Below are 16777 nucleotides of genomic sequence, written 5' to 3' on the forward strand. Positions count from 1 at the left end.
TTGTTAAGCTATATCATGGTTGCATGAACAAAGATGGTCCCTTTGTAGAACATTCAATCCAAGGATCAGTTCCTCGAGACCTCGAAATCTGAATTTGGCCTTTTGTGTGTCGGTGATAATTGAAAATATTTCTTTGAGATTCCTAGCAAATAGTTTCAACTATACTGTTGAGGTTACGAAGCTGTTTTTCACATCAGTTTTGTTTAATTGATGACGTTGAAGAGAGAAGCTCAAGTATATTGCTCTTTCCCGATTGTTACTGGGGTTATCATTGCCAGCTAGACTAAACCGAGTTTTCATCTATTTGGTTTATCATGTGCGTTTCATCCCCAACATCAAGAATTCTACGGATATCGTTCTGTACATGGATCCTATAGCTGAAGTGTTTCTATTTTCTACCATGCTCATGACGGAAGAAAACGTGATCTGTATCACACTTTGCCTTTGCCCGAGATGATATCAAAATCAGTTGGTGTCTCTTATTTAATTCAGCACTAGCATATCTTGTGGATTTGACCAATTTTTTTGGTCATACCAACATTACACTTGAATCCCCATGGAGTTTTGTTCTCAAATGGTCTAGTGACATCATACAAAAGCTTTGAACACTAGACAATGAGTTTCAATGATTGAGAAACCTTGGCAGAAGCCACATGAAATGATAAATGTGTTTTTAAATGTTTTACATCTGAGCAGAAACTACATGAGATGAAGAATGTGTTGTCAAATGTTTTACGAACCAGTAATTATGATGCTGAACCAATACTGTAGATCATATGGTTTTCCTTTATTGATACAAGATGAAGTTTGTCTTCTTCAACGTCAAGATCAGAAATGAGATATAATGAAAATTTCTTTCCACAGAAAGAGAGCTGAAAAATTTTGACAACAATAAACTAGTGGAGCCAACTAAGGTTGAACGACATGTTGTTGTTAAGCATCTCGACATGATATAGTCCAAGTTGCCTTATTCGAGATCTGATTATATGTGGAGACATGAAAGGAATTGGAATAAATCTTCCTTGTGATGTTTCAAGAGTTAAATTACAACATACTCTACTCTCCTAATTAATCCCTGCTGAGTCACATATCTTCATCTACACTCTTCAAAGATGATAGGTTCTCTTTTTAAAGATGATAGATTCTCTTTTCAAAGATGAAAGCTTTATGGGATTTCTACACAAGTCCAAGCAAAGAAAATTGGTTTTATCCAAGACAAAATGGGACATCAAGGTCATAGTTCTGACTACAGCAAGAGTTCCACAAATGAAACATTTCTTCTAAGACCTTCATGAAGCAAAGAAGACAGCAAAGATACAAGTTGATCAGATGATTCTACAGAAATGCAAGCTTGATAGCATAAGTTGCTACATTGATATCCAGAGGTAACCCTGGCAATAAATGATGAACTAGAGGAAGACCAAGTTCACCACTTTGAAGTCAAATGAAGATTGCATCAACATTCATGCATTCATAAGAATATCATTTACACAATAGACAATGCATTACATTGATACATCTGAGTGCATTCAAACATGAAGTTTTACAGATCTTCGGAAGAACAAGAAGATTCATGGTAAAAAATACCTTACAAGAAGAAGGTATTCAAAACCAAAAATACAGGAAATCACGCAAACATCTGAAGAAGAGATGTACGTAATCCACAAGAATGAGCATTATCTTGAGATTGGGGCATGTTACCAAATCAACATGTTATTTCAAAAACATAATGAGAAAACGATTTCCATAATTTCTCATTTTATCTTTTCTAAAATGAAATTGTTGAAAAGTAAGAAAACGATTTCCTTAGTTTTTTTACTTAGTAAACTATTTCCCACATCTGTACGTCCTTCAGTGCATGATGTTTCCAAAAAGCCTTCGGGAGCTTTTTGATGTTTTCAAAGCCTTCGGGTCATCTGTAAGTCCTTCAGTGCATGATGTTTCCAAAAAGCCTTCGGGAGCTTTTTGATGTTTTCAAAGCCTTAGGGTCATCTGTAAGTCCTTCAGTGCATGATGTTTCCAAAAAGCCTTCGGGAGCTTTTTGATGTTTTCAAAGCCTTAGGGTCATCTGTAAGTCCTTCAGTGCATGATGTTTCCAAAAAGCCTTCGGGAGCTTTTTGATGTTTTCAAAGCCTTCGGGTCATTTGTAAGTCCTTCAGTGCATGATGTTTCCAAAAAGCCTTCGGGAGCTTTTTGATGTTTTCAAAGCCTTCGGGTCATCTGTAAGTCCTTCAGTGCATGATGTTTCCAAAAAGCCTTCGGGAGCTTTTTGATGTTTTCAAAGCCTTAGGGTCATCTGTAAGTCCTTCAGTGCATGATGTTTCCAAAAAGCCTTCGGGAGCTTTTTGATGTTTTCAAAGCCTTAGGGTCATCTGTAAGTCCTTCAGTGCATGATGTTTCCAAAAATCCTTCGGGAGCTTTTTGATGTTTTCAAAGCCTTAGGGCCATCTGTAAGTCCTTCAGTGAATGATGTTTCCAAAAAGCCTTCGGGAGCTTTTTGATGTTTTCAAAGCCTTAGGGTCATCTGTAAGTCCTTCAGTGCATGATGTTTCCAAAAAGCCTTCGGGAGCTTTTTGATGTTTTCAAAGCCTTAGGGTCATCTGTAAGTCCTTCAGTGCATGATGTTTCCAAAAAGCCTTCGGGAGCTTTTTGATGTTTTCAAAGCCTTAGGGTCATCTGTAAGTCCTTCAGTGCATGATGTTTCCAAAAAGCCTTCGGGAGCTTTTTGATGTTTTCAAAGCCTTAGGGTCATCTGTAAGTCCTTCAGTGCATGATGTTTCCAAAAAGCCTTCGGGATCTTTTTGATGTTTTCAAAGCCTTAGGGTCATATGTAAGTCCTTCAGTGCATGATGTTTCCAAAAAGCCTTCGGGAGCTTTTTGATGTTTTCAAAGCCTTCGGGTCATCTGTAAGCCCTTTAGTGCATGATATTTTCAAACATTTCCATCCTGCTCAAAAGAAGCCAAATGAAAAAATTATTATCTTTTTCGTCTTTGCTCTATTCTTGTTAACACAAGGATGAGCAAAGAGGGGCAGCTGTAGACATCATTTTTTCATTTAAATTTTATTATTATTATTAAATTTATTATTATTAAAATTATTATTATTATTATATATATATATTACAAGCCCAAAGGACCCGGAGGCCCGTTTTACAAATCTAGAGGCCCGGTTATCAAATCCCAAGCCCAAATGGAAACCCTGAATTGATTTGGGGTTTCAGCTAGGGTTTTCAAACCCTAGCCCCCAGCCGCCGTCAACATCATCAGCCGTTGGATCTGGTAAGATCCAACGGCCCAAAAGGGTTCCAGATTGAAAACCCTAGGGTTTCTAACCCTAGCAGCCAGCCGTTTCCAGATGCTTCCAGCCACCTCTGATGATTCCAGGTGGTCCAACAGCTGCTGCCGACACTCCAGAACGTCACGAAGCAACCCACGTCGAGCCCTATGGTGAGTCACCACCATAGCTATGGTGACTCACCAGGCCTTTTATCCTTTGGACCGGTCTGAAGCCATCACCGGTGATGGCTATAAAAGCCACCGTCCCCTGCAAGAAAAAAAAGAGGAGGAAGCCACGAGAGAAGAGATAGACAGAGAACGAGAGACGAACAGAACGGGAAACAAGCAACAGAGACGAGCCAAGAACTCACAACCAGCAGTAAACCAAAACAGAAACGAAGAGAAGAAGAGGAACTTACCCTTGAAGCATCGCTCATTGCTGGAAATACCGAGGGTCACCGGAGTCTCATTTTTCGAAGGTAAAAAAATTAGATCTACATCGATCTAAAGAGATTTAGGGAAAAAGGATATTAGAACCGTCATTAGGGTGTTCAGATCTATCTTCTAGGGGGTTTTGTAAATTTCCGGCCACCATTAACGGTGGCCGGCGGCGGCGATCGCCACCAGAGAACGATGGCCCGTGGTCGCCGGGATTCTCTCCGTTGAGAGAGTTAGAGAGAATTTTTAATTCTCTCATTTGTTGAGAGAAGAGAGAAAGAAGAGAGTGAGGAAGATGGCCTGAATAGCCAGCTATTCGGGGTATTTAAACCCCTCCCCGAACGACGTCGTTTTGGGGGAGGGTGTGCGTGTAATTTCCATCATGGGTAAACCATTTTCGCAGTCACTATAGTTTGTAATCCTTACGATTTAGTCACTGAAATAAAACTTCAAATGTTTTAAATTAGTTTCTTAATTTTACTTTATTATAATTTAGTCCTTTACATAGAATAATATATATTAGGTAAAATAACAGATTTAGTCCTATAATTTCAATATTATTTATTTTAGCCACTCTTTATTTATATTGTAATTTTTGTTTATTTGAAATATATTTAATTATTATTGTTAAGTATTATTATTTAATTCATATAAATATATATTAAGTAATATTTATTTATTTATTTTATATCCTACATATATATAAATTATATATTAATCTATTTATCATTATCATTTTTATAAAAATATTTTTATATCTATTTCTTTAATATCAAAGAAAAGAACTGTCTTAAAACACCTAGAAGCCCTTTTCTGATATTTCTAAATAAGTAAATATCTTACTTTTATAAATTATATGTATCAATCTATTTTTTTATCTATTATTATTTTAGAAAAATGTTTTATATTTATTCATTTCTTTAATATCAAAGAAAAGAGCTGTCTTAAAACACCTAGAAGCCCTTTTCTGATATTTTAAATAAATAAATATTTTATTTATATATATAAATTAATAGATTTTCTTAAAATAAATTTGAAATAACAAGATTATTAATTAAATATATTTTTGAACTTTTAATTTTCTAATAATAGAGACAATTTATAATTAATAAAGTACCAATTTTGGGCGTTGTAGGGGTGCTAATCCTTCCCTAAACGTAACCGACCACGAATCCCTTTTTATTATTAAAAAGAACGAATTTTTGGTTAAAACGCAGATCAGTTTATCTTTTAATTGATGTTTTCTTAAAAACTCTTTTAAAAGATATTTTTTAGGTATTCGACCTACCTGACCCAAAAGGCCGATGGCGACTCCCAAATTATTTTCAAAACCATTTATTCACATCACTTTTCCCGTCAAGTAAATATTTCGTGCCCGGACGAAATGCGGTTACGACAGCTTGGCGACTCCGCTGGGGAACATAGGTCAAACTTTAAAATCAATTATAAATTGTCTCTATTAATTAAAAATTAAAAAGTTCATATATTTAATTTTTAATTCTTTCTTTTCAAAATTTTTATATTTACTTATTATTTTCATAATATTTATATGTTTTATTTTATTTGCAAGTATTTTATTTCATTATTTATTTTTTCTGTCAAAGGTTTGAGCATTTCTCCTCACACACAACACTTGCATTGCATAACATAAAGCTCTATAATTGAGTTGTCCCTTTTAAGTGGGAGTGAAAGCGACGTCTTCGTGAGAATTTATTCTCCGTGTCAGACCTAGCAAGTAACTTTCGGGGTTCATATACTCTATGTTTTCGTGAGAATTTATTCTCCGTGTCAGGCATAGAGAAATGTATCCCCTCGAATTGAACTCGATCCATTTTAGTCTGTGATGGACTAGGATTGAGGGTTAGCAACCCAAGGGGGCACTAACAAGGACAATTCGAGTACCTTTACTCCTAGAACTAAAACTCTGCATGTAATAAACCTTAGAACTTCTCCTGATCTAAGACAATACTGAACCTCTGTTCATAGGTGTACACAAAGGAGAAATAAGCTCTAGCTTTTAATTTATTTAATTTATAATTTTTTCTCTCTGAATAAATGCATATGAACTAGAAATTATACGATTAGGTTAGTTTTTCCAAACAAAGCATGGAACTAGAAAGCATGAGGTTAGGATTTATTATATACCATGATAAATAAATTTTTTTCCTTTCAATTAGTTGGTATTAACCATTTTAGTTTTTCTTATTTTCCCATGTATGTTATTTTTGCTCTAATTTGTTTATATTATTTTCTTTTGTTTGCATTGCATGATCATTACCAAAAGGTGTTAACTGAAAAGACTGTTCATCAAATTGGAAAGAAATCATAAATGGACAAAAAGTTTTATGATCGAACAAAATATGACGCAACCGTGGAATGGCATCCTGAGGGAACTCCGAGGATAGAAGAAAGCTATACACCTAGAGATCATGTGTCCATTAAGGAGCAAGAGGAGATACGAGAAATAAGAGAGCAGATGTCCAAGATGATGGATAGAATATATGTTTTGGCCAAAAGAGAAGAGATTCCTGCACAGAAAGAGAGGAAGCTTAATGAAGATAATCCTGCAATTTCAGATATGCAAGGGACTTCCGATCCTAACCAACTTGTGAAATTACAGACAGTCTTCATTTGGATTCACAATTCATTTGGAGATACCAAAGAAATAATGACAACTGTAAAAGCTCCCAGAGAAGAGAAGAAATCATGTAACCTGAAAACATCGAAGTTTAGTCTGCTCCCGACGTCTAAAGCTCAATCCAAGATAAAAGATGGTTCTCATTTTGATGCTATACCTATATCATATAAAGAGTTGTATGAGAAACTACTTAAAGCACGAGAAGTGGATCCATATTACATAAAACCATTCCAACCTCCGTATCCAAATTGGTATAACATCAACGTTTACTGCGAATATCATGCCGGAGCTCAAGGACATACTATTGAGAATTGTCTTGCTTTCAAACGCCGAGTCCAAAGTCTTTTAGATCATGGATCCTTACAATTTATGGTAAATGATCGACCTAGTTTGGTAACCGAGGGTCCTGATAGATTAATACCAAAATTCTTCAAAGGTAAGAATATCAGAAGGGGCGTCCAAAAAGAAGAAGATTTGCTGAGGTTTGAAGCTCAAATACGTCATTTGAAGATTGAAAACGATAAATTGAGCACCAAAATGGAAACCATACATGAAGACTTCCAGAAGGTCAGTCAAGCCTTTCAAAATGCTGGTATAGGAAACACCCCAGAAGAGTGGATAGCAGGGGTCACCAAAATGAAAAATAGTTGCAACATAAATGAAGATCTTGTCCAAAAACTTTTTGAACACAAATGTTCTCTCACAAGGGAAAATGAGCAACTCCGAGAATTGACATAGGAGATGAAATAACACCAGAATATCATGGAAGAAGCTGCAGTCCAGACAAGTAATATGGCCCATAAGCTGATAAACTAACTTGGTTTTAGGGAAGAAAATGGGAAAGTTATTCCCTATATGTAAAGTTTTGACTGAAAGTTGTCCCCTACATGTAAAAGTTTTGTTTGATGTACTGAAGCTTTTGTGTTCAATGAAATCTGTTCTAAGATGATCACTCTTAAGTAACACCTTTTCATACATGCATTTACATTTTGTATCTGTGCATTTTCATTTTGTATTTTTACTTTTTATATCTTTGAATTGCACATTTTGCATTCTTATTTTTCCATTTATGCATTTTTCACATTTTTATTTAAGTACTGTCATGTACTTTAATTATAAAAACATGTTAATAATTAATGAAAGGTTTTGTAACAGTAAAACCAAGGCCATTCATTTATATTACTTTACTATCATCATGAAAACAATGGAGCAATCCTATGAGGGACTACAAGATCAGTGGCTAGAACAATTGACAAGGTTACCTCAGGATATAAGGAAAGAAACATCAGATTCAGTACCAGATGGATCAAATCAAATTATTCAGTATGTGACATCTGATAAAGAAGAGATAATTGATAAAGAGCAACCATGCTGTCAGATTGAAGAGTCGAAAATGGTAAAACCCTCTGGGGCATCCCAATTGAACCCAAAGAATAGCCTCATTAATTATTCACAATATGAGGAGAAAGTCAAGAGGACAGAGAAAGCAATCAGAAACATGAAAGATGTTAGTGCCTACCACAAAGAATTAGAAGCAAGAGAGCTTAGCTTGGTTCCAGATTTGATTATTCCCCATGAATTCAAAATGCCTGATTTTGAGAAATATGATGGCACAAGTTGTCCCCTAATCCACTTAAGAATGTTTTGCAGAAAAATGGGAGGATATTTAAATTCTGATGACCTGTTAATTCACTCTTTCCATGATAGCCTTGTTAACCCAGCAGTAGTCTGGTACAATCAGTTGACCCAAGAACAGATCAAGAAATGGGTAGATTTAGCTGATGCATTTTTGGGACAATATCGGTATGTTAAAGGCTTAGCTCCAACACGTATGGATCTTCGAAGAGTAAAAAAGAAAACCAATGAAAGATTTCAAGAATATGCCCTAAGATGGAGAGGAGTGGCAGCACAAGTTCAACTTCCCATGTTAGAAGAAGAAATATCACGTATGTTTCGTGATTCCCTTCCAGCGCCTTTCTTCGAGTTAATGCAGGCAAATCCGACAAACGAATTCGAGAATCTTGTGACAAGTGGAGATTTAATTGAGAATGTAATCAATGAAGAAAACTCAAAAGTCACATCCAAGAGCCCAACGGATCAAAAAGCGAAAGCTGATGATGTGAATGTATGTCGCATCCAGAATCCCCGCAACTGCAAAAGAAAAAGAGTAAGTAACTGTTCGGATCGACCAAAGAAAGTCATGCGATCAAGAAAAACTTTAGAAGTGTTCCAAACTTCTATTTCAGACTTATACCCTCATTTGGTTAAAGGTCAGTACATCATACCAAGACCAACTAAAGTGACATCAAACCCTTCTGCTCATAGCTATGATCAAAGTAGTGTTTGTGATTTTCACTTGGGAGTATTTGGGCATTCCACGGGCAATTGTAGGCAACTGTTAAAAGAAATAGAGATGCTTGTTGACAAAAGAGTCTTGACACAAAAAATGATCAAGAAATGGGAGGTAAATGAAGACAATGATTCTGATCTTATTACACAACCGACATTAAAGGAGTGATGATGCATGAACAAGTGGAAGTGTTATCTACCACTGTAGTACCTTTCTATTTTCAGCATCTTGTTTGAACTTGTTTTTTGTTCCTTTCTCCGCTTTTTGTGCAATAAATAAATGTATGTTGCTTATTAAGGTTATGAGCAAGGAATCAAATTTTAATCTTGAAATTATTGAGTATCAAGTAGATTAAATATTCTTTTAATTTTTCAAGAGTTATAGATTTATTGGCAAGTGGTAAAATTATATCTTCAATATCCCATCCAATGCCAATTATTCAAACTAAATCTTGACACTACAAAGTTTCTGAAGTAATGTCTCTACCTGTTTTTACACCTACTCCAGATGTTTACCTTTTCGGGTATAATTGATTGATGATACTACATTCCACCATATACGACTTCAAAAGTCACACATTGGTCCTTCCAAACACAAACCCATCATAAACCAAAAGACCTCAAAAGAACCAAACTTTCAATTATCCGTGAATCTTACTACAAGAAGAGACGAGATGAGGCATCATGGACCAAATCATTGATGATAATTTCGAGTGATTAGGGCATACTCAAAGAAGAAGGGGAAAGTGATTGATTGAAATAAATATATCATGCATTAATTACATTTTTCATGTAAATAAAGTTAATCTTGAATATTCATCCCCCTGTGGATACCTCTTTTTACAAAGGTTTCTGTGTATGAGATGATGAACGGCATTGTTTCATTTATCCTTTAATATATATATATATATATATATCATTTGTTGTCCCCACTTGAGCCTGAATGATTTTTCTTCTAATTCAACCCTAACCAAGGATCACCCTCTACATTGGGGGGCAAGGTAAAGAATATTGGCTCACAAGAATAAAGATTGTCAATACAGTTTTATTACGAAGACAAGTTTCCATGAAGTCATGAAAGTTTTGAACTACAAAGTATGTCAAATACAGAGTGCTTGAAGATCAATCCAATCAAGAATAATGGAAAACCTCCAAATGCAAAAGGAAAAGGAGGTGCTCAAAGCAATTGAAGTATTATACTCATCCAACAAAGAAAGAAAAAAGAAAAGAAGAAAAAGGAAAATTGAATCAAGATGGGTGACTTATTGAGCCTCAAGTTACAAGGTTGATCAAGTATAAACAAGAAGAGCAAGAAATGCTGAAGATATGAGAAATTGGAAATGAATCCAAAATTTGGCAGTCTAGAGGGATCCAAATGATGGAAAAATCCCCAACAAAGCAGATCCAAGTTAAGCAAGGCAAGATTGATGGTATCAGAATGAATTGATCCTTGGTTTGATTAGCCTTAAACATTTATTTGGGCCTTTTTATCCCTTTCTTTCGTAACCATAAGCCATGGCCTACGTTACGTACCTGAAAAGTCCATTCTAATCATACATGGATTTCTAAGTAAAAGATGATATCTTTAGAATTCATTCCGCCTTCCAAGATTGATTTTTATTTGCAAAAATTGTTTTTTAAAATCTTTAATGCATGATATGAAAAATGATAAAGTGGGGGTTCAAGATGTAAATTTTTAAATAACATCTTGAAACCAAAGGAGGATTCGAGTTGAAAACCTAAAAAAGGCGGCTCGAATAATGAATGGTGCAACAATGACATAAGAGACGATCTTAAGCTCTTAATAAAGCACCGCACATCCCAAAGACGTTCCTGAGAGTAGGGAAACAAGAAGCATCCCTACAAGATGGGCATAACAACCATTTCTTCAAGTTAATGTAAGCCAAAACGACATACTGAACCAACTTGAAAGAACCTACTTTACTAAAATCCACCCACACCTCAAATCAGTCAATAATTTGACACTTGCCATAGGACTATGATTTTTGAATGATTTAAAAGTGTAGTTGATTTATTTGATATTTATTAAACTCATTGTTTATGATTTGATTCTATTGTGAACCTAAGAAGGGCAATACTTTGTAAAAGTCTTTCATTCTTCAATAAACAAAGGAGGAAAAAACATTTTCAAACATGACAGTTTCAAATGAGGAAGGTCCTTGAAGCAACTGTTGCTTATTCTACCTCTGTTATAGAAAAAGAATGAACGAGGCCAGAATAATGAAGCACTTCACATTTTTAAAGGCAAGTGGTCCAAGAAGCCAGAAAGTCGGGAGAATTGAACTTGTGACACTCTCCTATGACATTATTAGTAGCTCATCAAGAAAGATTATCGTTTATCCCATGCTAAGGACGATAAGAATCACCAGACAGATTATTTTCCCCAACCATCAATTCATGTTCTCTAGAAGATTACATCATAGAGCCATGAACAAGTCACTACCTGCACTCTGGTTATACCATGATGTTGGCTCAAGTCTTGATACAACATTGCTGCCTTTTCCATGCTGATCAATTTCCTTGACAAAATTATATCCATTATGTCCTTCAGAAGATTGATGAATTCGAATTTGAGGACTTATGGCACAGAATAAGACATTGGAACAGAATCTACCCTTATATGCCTTTTATATAGGGTAAAATTGGTTACAGGATTCCAAAAGTTAAAGATGACAAATTTTACTGTCAACTAAACCGTTCCATAATTCGAAAAGAGTGGGATATATTGAATCAGCAGAAGAGACAGTTTGTTGTAGCAATCATTGCAAGTAAATACACCAACAAAAATCTTCAAGCCCCTCACAATGATGTTTATTTCTTCCAGTAAGGTTGTTACGCTGGATGCCACTTACAACAAGGTCAAATTCGACAAAACTACTCACCAATTGATCCAACCGATCATCATTCAGTTCTTGCACATCTGTTTTCAAAAGTATGCCAAGACAGTAAAAGGCAACTTTTGCATCATTGATCCCAGAGAAAAGAGACAGGACATTGATACCACCATGGAACAGGTCTCTATACAGATCCTTGTGTATGGTTTTTAGGGAAACCAAGAAGCATTTCCACCTCATCAGATTCAAGTGGAAAAATTTTATTCTTTTCAACCCATACCAGATTCCATTTTCAGTACTCATCAAGAACATACTTCTGGACACTCGAAGGTGGCTCATTGTCATAAGATTCAAGAGCCTTACAGATCCTTTCTGTCAATTTGGCACTTCTTGTACATGTTTATAAACAGTTCAACTTTGTTCTTGGATCCCATGAAGGCCATCATTTCTTTGTCAATTGAAAAGCATCAACACATGGAGGAAGCAGAATAAGAGAAAATCTGTTCTCAATTGGCAGAATTATGAATATAGCCCTTTTCAGTGTGGTAGCATGAAAATGCTTCGAATCTACAAATTCTGGCTCTACATCGAATAAGTACTGTGATATTCCAGTCCAAACATTAACTGGAGCAAGTGCCATGTGCTCATAGTAGAAATAAGAAGACTCAATAGCATCTTATGGAAGTGTTCTTTGAGTTATCTGATCTGATTTGGTATGAACTCCAAATCAATCATTGGATTTGAAAGATGAATTTGCTCATAGTAGAAATAAGAAGACCCAATAGTATCTTCTGGAAGTGTTCTTTGAGTTATCTGATCTGATTTGGTATGAACTCCAAAATCAATCATTGGATTTGAAAGATGAATTTGCTCATAGTAGAAATAAGAAGACCCAATAATATCTTCTGGAAGTGTTCTTTGAATTATCTGATCTGATTTGGTATGAACTCCAAAATTAATCATTGGATTTGAAAGATGAATTTTGCTCATAGTAGAAATAAGGAGACCCAATAGCATCTTCTGGAAGTGTTCTTTGAGTTATCTGATCTGATTCGGTAGGAACCCCAGAACTGATCATTGGAATTGAAAGATGAACTGCATGGTCATCTTCATTAAGAAGCTTCTTTTCAAGCTTCCTCTGCTTCTTCCTTTTCCACAAATCATAGCCCAAGTTTCGCCTTTGCTTGTAATTGGGATCATTGCATAATGGCTTCCTATCTTCTACCATAAGAAGTGCGTCAGTAACCTTAGCCATTTGATCAGCACATATAAAATCTGTCAATTCTACAATTGATGAATCTGAACCACATCTCTCCATGGTTATTGAAGCTTCAGCCTCTGAGAATCCCATTTTTGTCAAGTATAACAGTTTACTCTCCTCATCAGAATCAGAATTCATGATTTCCTCGATATCAGAAGAACTATCAATATACGTGAAATCATCCTGAAAGATCGCTTCATAATCAGATGAGTTGTTATCAGAATCAACATATTGCATGGGTGCGGATTTTTGATGAGCTTGTACCATTGTATATGTAGTCTTGCCATTGCATCAGATTATTGTTTGCATAAATTGGTTTCTCTCCCACAGAAAAGTATATTTCAGATATGGCCTTCACTGAAAGATGATAAACCACTGTGTCAGCCTGGAACGGATTACCAAGCTATTTTTACTTCACTGTCTGACTAAATCCCTCCAGATACAGAAAATGGTCACCTCATTCAGAAGACACATATCTCAGACATTTCTGTTAGAATGATTGAATACTTCTTAAGTTTGTGATAACATGAAGAGAATTTCAGTTACTTGATAACACTACTGTTTAGTGACACCAGATTGAGAGTATTCAAGATAAATAGATTTGGGGCACGAATAAAGCTACAAGTACCTACAACAATTCATTGTCAAAATTGGACCTCGTGGGGATCATGACATTCTAGTCAAACAGACGTCGAGAGTAAACTAGAAATAGAAAATTGAGGCATCTAGAAAGCCCAATTTAGACAGATCTAGAGGGACATATTGAAGGCCAATTTCTACCAGAAATAGAATATTGGGGCATTTTGAAGGCTCACAGCAATATGAATATTTAGGCATTCTTGGAGGCTCATCTCAACTAGAAGTAATGATGAGCACACTTTTAACATATGTATCAGCAAATATTGGGGCATTTTAAAGCTCACTTCAGACAGATCCATGTGGGGTATTTTGAAGACTCAGATTAACAAGAAGCAAATATTGGGGCATGCTGAAAACCCTTTTCAAACAGAATCAGAAATGTTGAAATATTCTGAATATTTATCAGCAAAATGTTGGGGCATGCTGAAAACCCATTTCAATCAGAATCAGAACTGTTGATACATTTTGAACACTTGTATTAGCCAATGTTGGGGCATGCTGAAGGCCCACAATATCCTGTGTAAAGATCATTGACTTGAACAAATATTTCCAATGAGATACAAATATATGAAGAATGAAAATGGTGAAACAATAACAGTCAATCTGACTACACATAATTGCTTCGTTCATCAGGCAGTTGCATTAGGGTCCTGTTGTTAAACAAATATTTATTCAGCAAGTATGGTTTCAAATACCCAATCTTCTATAAACCATGTGTCACATGACAGTATGTTCTTTGTTAAGCTATATCATGGTTGCATGAACAAAGATGGTCCCTTTGTAGAACATTCAATCCAAGGATCAGTTCCTCGAGACCTCGAAATCTGAATTTGGCCTTTTGTGTGTCGGTGATAATTGAAAATATTCTTTGAGATTCCTAGCAAATAGTTTCAACTATACTGTTGAGGTTACGAAGCTGTTTTTCACATCAGTTTTGTTTAATTGATGACGTTGAAGAGAGAAGCTCAAGTATATTGCTCTTTCCCGATTGTTACTGGGGTTATCATTGCCAGCTAGACTAAACCGAGTTTTCATCTATTTGGTTTATCATGTGCGTTTCATCCCCAACATCAAGAATTCTACGGATATTGTTCTGTACATGGATCCTATAGCTGAAGTGTTTCTATTTTCTACCATGCTCATGACGGAAGAAAACGTGATCTGTATCACACTTTGCCTTTGCCTGAGATGATATCAAAATCAGTTGGTGTCTCTTATTTAATTCAGCACTAGCATATCTTGTGGATTTGACCAATTTTTTTGGTCATACCAACATTACACTTGAATCCCCATGGAGTTTTGTTCTCAAATGGTCTAGTGACATCATACAAAAGCTTTGAACACTAGACAATGAGTTTCAATGATTGAGAAACCTTGGCAGAAGCCACATGAAATGATAAATGTGTTTTTAAATGTTTTACATCTGAGCAGAAACTACATGAGATGAAGAATGTGTTGTCAAATGTTTTACGAACCAGTAATTATGATGTTGAACCAATACTGTAGATCATATGGTTTTCCTTTATTGATACAAGATGAAGTTTGTCTTCTTCAACGTCAAGATCAGAAATGAGATATAATGAAAATTTCTTTCCACAGAAAGAGAGCTGAAAAATTTTGACAACAATAAACTAGTGGAGCCAACTAAGGTTGAACGACATGTTGTTGTTAAGCATCTCGACATGATATAGTCCAAGTTGCCTTATTCGAGATCTGATTATATGTGGAGACATGAAAGGAATTGGAATAAATCTTCCTTGTGATGTTTCAAGAGTTAAATTACAACATACTCTACTCTCCTAATTAATCCCTGCTGAGTCACATATCTTCATCTACACTCTTCAAAGATGATAGGTTCTCTTTTTAAAGATGATAGATTCTCTTTTCAAAGATGAAAGCTTTATGGGATTTCTACACAAGTCCAAGCAAAGAAAATTGGTTTTATCCAAGACAAAATGGGACATCAAGGTCATAGTTCTGACTACAGCAAGAGTTCCACAAATGAAACATTTCTTCTAAGACCTTCATGAAGCAAAGAAGACAGCAAAGATACAAGTTGATCAGATGATTCTACAGAAATGCAAGCTTGATAGCATAAGTTGCTACATTGATATCCAGAGGTAACCCTGGCAATAAATGATGAACTAGAGGAAGACCAAGTTCACCACTTTGAAGTCAAATGAAGATTGCATCAACATTCATGCATTCATAAGAATATCATTTACACAATAGACAATGCATTACATTGATACATCTGAGTGCATTCAAACATGAAGTTTTACAGATCTTCGGAAGAACAAGAAGATTCATGGTAAAAAATACCTTACAAGAAGAAGGTATTCAAAACCAAAATTACAGGAAATCACGCAAACATCTGAAGAAGAGATGTACGTAATCCACAAGAATGAGCATTATCTTGAGATTGGGGCATGTTACCAAATCAACATGTTATTTCAAAAACATAATGAGAAAACGATTTCCATAATTTCTCATTTTATCTTTTCTAAAATGAAATTGTTGAAAAGTAAGAAACGATTTCCTTAGTTTTTTTACTTAGTAAACTATTTCCCACATCTGTACGTCCTTCAGTGCATGATGTTTCCAAAAAGCCTTCGGAGCTTTTGATGTTTTCAAAGCCTTCGGGTCATCTGTAAGTCCTTCAGTGCATGATGTTTCCAAAAAGCCTTCGGGAGCTTTTTGATGTTTTCAAAGCCTTAGGGTCATCTGTAAGTCCTTCAGTGCATGATGTTTCCAAAAAGCCTTCGGGAGCTTTTTGATGTTTTCAAAGCCTTAGGGTCATCTGTAAGTCCTTCAGTGCATGATGTTTCCAAAAAGCCTTCGGGAGCTTTTTGATGTTTTCAAAGCCTTCGGGTCATTTGTAAGTCCTTCAGTGCATGATGTTTCCAAAAAGCCTTCGGGAGCTTTTTGATGTTTTCAAAGCCTTCGGGTCATCTGTAAGTCCTTCAGTGCATGATGTTTCCAAAAAGCCTTCGGGAGCTTTTTGATGTTTTCAAAGCCTTAGGGTCATCTGTAAGTCCTTCAGTGCATGATGTTTCCAAAAAGCCTTCGGGAGCTTTTTGATGTTTTCAAAGCCTTAGGGTCATCTATAAGTCCTTCAGTGCATGATGTTTCCAAAAAGCCTTCGGGAGCTTTTTGATGTTTTCAAAGCCTTAGGGCCATCTGTAAGTCCTTCAGTGAATGATGTTTCCAAAAAGCCTTCGGGAGCTTTTTGATGTTTTCAAAGCCTTAGGGTCATCTGTAAGTCCTTCAGTGCATGATGTTTCCAAAAGCCTTCGGGAGCTTTTTGATGTTTTCAAAGCC

The 16777-nt window shown here is 35.7% G+C and overlaps 1 pseudogene; it reads right to left on the reverse strand.

Moving 5' to 3' along the window:
* LOC120115744 overlaps window positions 1–16777 on the reverse strand; it is a 54734-nt pseudogene that overhangs the window by 37088 nt on the left and 869 nt on the right.

The sequence above is a fragment of the Hibiscus syriacus genome, unplaced genomic scaffold, assembly GCF_006381635.1.
Source record: "Hibiscus syriacus cultivar Baekdansim isolate YM2019G1 unplaced genomic scaffold, ASM638163v2 tig00110271_pilon, whole genome shotgun sequence".
Taxonomy (NCBI): Eukaryota; Viridiplantae; Streptophyta; class Magnoliopsida; order Malvales; family Malvaceae; genus Hibiscus; species Hibiscus syriacus.